At 35.8% G+C, this 2,899-nt stretch overlaps 1 long non-coding RNA gene across 1 annotated transcript; it reads left to right on the top strand.

The window, feature by feature from the left end:
- Positions 1-407: 407 nt before the first annotated feature.
- Positions 408-2,675, top strand: LOC144856291 (uncharacterized). The gene is made up of 3 exons (XR_013614912.1): positions 408-594; positions 1,789-2,134; positions 2,509-2,675. It is a non-coding gene; the product is annotated as an uncharacterized LOC144856291 (long non-coding RNA).
- The last annotated feature ends 224 nt before the right edge of the window (positions 2,676-2,899 follow it).

The raw sequence follows: 2,899 nt of genomic DNA, 5'->3' as shown, positions 1-2,899 counted from the left end.
ATTAATTATTAAACATAAAAATGGCCCAAGAAAAAGGGAAATGTTTAACAATACTTGGGAGCTCAATGTCCATCTTGCTCCCTCCCCCTCTTGTCTTTCTATCACCACACTTCTCATTGGATGGAAGTATAATATCCCCCAATAAGAGTGATTGGGCAGGGGAGTACGTTTCACACCCTGCTGGCTACCCCATTATGATACATTTTAATTGAAAACTAAATTCTTGTAATTGAAAAATGATTCACTTTTTAAAAACAACTTCAAATATTAATTTACACACACATCTGACTGTGCCAATAGACAATTTAAATTAAATGTTTGGTTGTATAACACTGTGACCAAATAATCTATTTTTCTTGATATAAATAATATATTGTTTCAATTATTTTGTAATCTTGCAGGAATTACTTACAGTGGTATTTTGCCAGTCTTGAAGAACAACACCATGTGATGAGTGGACATGGGAATATGCAACAAGATTGTGACTTAGTAGGAGAGGCAGCTAGGCTGTCACCACAACACCTTGTGATGAGTGGACATGGTAGCAAATGTAGGATGGTGACCACCATCGTGTCGTAACACAAACAAAACAAGGTAAGTTAGTGCTTAAATAAAAGCTTTACTGTACTTCTTTTACATAAAAAGAGAGGGACGGTTGTCTGAATCTACCTACTATATTAAGCTCCGTCTACACTATCAAACTAGTTTGATAAAAAAAGTGTGATGTGCCTAAATATGGTAGTGATACGACATCATCATGTCCATATATGGGCAAGTTTGATAGTGTAGACAAAGCTTTACCACGTTGGAACACCGGTCCTTGTCAGATCACCGAAGTTAAGCAATGTTGGGCCTGGTTAGCGCTTGGATGGGAGACCATCTGGGAATATCGGGTGCTGTATATGGAGCTGGGGTCCCATTGAAATCAGCACTGCTGACTCTTATGGCAGCCCCTGCATCTAGTATCTGCCTCAGACGTATTGGCCCATGCCTTTCCTCTGATCTGGGCACTGGACGAGAGAAGCCCATGGTCAATTATGGGACTAATCAAAGGTGCTTTAGACAGTCTGGCTTAGTTTCATCCATCATTCAGATGAATGTAAAACTAATTGACATTGTTGTTCACGGCAGATGTCGGCCATAAACATTCCCTTCTAAATAAGGAATCTACTAGGCTGAATCGCGCAGACATCGCTCCATTCGGTGCCCTCTATAATGTGGGTCATGGGTCTTTCAATTTTATTCAACCAATGTATTATTAGCGGTTTTGGCTGATTCGTTTGTATAGGACCCTATTTAGAATTACTATTTACGCAACATATCAAATTATTTTGTCATATTTTAACATGAAATATATTGATTTAAATCAAGTTTTCTAGAGATACTCCCACGACGAAATTTATTAATATTTAATATAAACAATCGCCAGGTCCTGTCTTTTAATAACTAGTAACAATGGTGTATTAACACCCTTGTTATCAGAGGCACAGCAAAACAAAACCTCTCGTACATATCCGGACAATTACCCTGCTCATAGTATCGCGATCAAAAAACAATACTTTCCCGTAGGATCGTGATAAAAAAATTAAATACCTTACAGTATGTGGGAGTGTGTGGGATTGCGATCAAAAAACAATGGCCAATGTGTAGACTACGAAAGGGTTATGTGTGGGAACGGAGCAGTAATTAATAGCTGTACTGTATGAAGTTTATTGGATCTTGTTAAGCTTCTACATTTAGACTGTGAATTGAGGTTGATTCTACTAATATATTCATTTCATTTTACAGAGTGAAGCAATCAACAATGAGTGATGAAGACGCTTTGATGTTCTGAAGAAAGCGGGACTACGATGAGCAGAGGCTATGAGTGATGAAGATGCTTTGATGTTCTGAAGAAAGCGGGACTACGATGAGCAGAGGTTATGAGTGATGAAGACGCTTTGATGTTCTGAAGAAAGCGGGACAACGATGAGCAGAGGTTATGAGTGATGAAGACGCTTTGATGTTCTGAAGAAAGCGGGACTACGATGAGCAGAGGTTATGAGTGATGATGACGCTTTGATGTTCTGAAGAAAGCGGGACTACGATGAACAGATGCTACTTATCTTTCATCCACTACTACTTACAACTGGAGGTATGTAAAAAAAAAAAACATTTTCTAGGACGCAACACAAGGACGTAACGCAATGCAAATTGATTTGACCAATCAAAAGCAATTGATTATTTGAACAGTTGCGTTTGATTGGTCAACCTGCTTGCTTTACGTCTACGTCGTCCTTGCATTGCGTCAAGTGGGAAGCAAGCTTTGGTGGGAGGAATCACGTCTTAGAGTAAATTCTGACCATCTCTTCTCTTTTCAAATAATGTTGTTTTGATATGTGTTTCCCATTCAAAGAATGAGGCCATAGGAGCAAAATATTTTACCTAATTCCATCATTCTTGCATTATTCATAACATTAAGTCAAAATTTGAAATTAATTAAATGTTGTTTTTTTTTGTGTTTTTCAGGTTACGCAAGATTGGAGATGGACAACTTTTCTATTTTGTATTTATTATTTTTATTTAACACATAGCTATCATAAATTATAAATAAATAAAACTTAATATATACAAACTTTAATCTTAAAAAGCAATCAATTTCTATATTCAATTTATAGTTGATCACCCACACCCGAAGGGGTACTGATATCATGATTGTGATTTAATAATTAATATTTTAATTATTGTAATTTGTTTTTGCTGGTGAGGTTCTTTTTTCTTCTAAGGTGTATTAGCAAATCCTCATAAGCAATGAACAAAATAATTGTAATAATTTAAAACAAAAATTTAAATCTTTTTTAAATGAAATCAAAATTTATTTTCAAATTTCCTAAAATTATATCTAACTTTATATTAAATT

The sequence above is a fragment of the Antedon bifida genome, chromosome 11 (assembly GCF_963402885.1).
Source record: "Antedon bifida chromosome 11, ecAntBifi1.1, whole genome shotgun sequence".
NCBI lineage: Eukaryota > Metazoa > Echinodermata > Crinoidea > Comatulida > Antedonidae > Antedon > Antedon bifida.
This window is presented reverse-complemented; position numbering and strand designations above follow the sequence as displayed.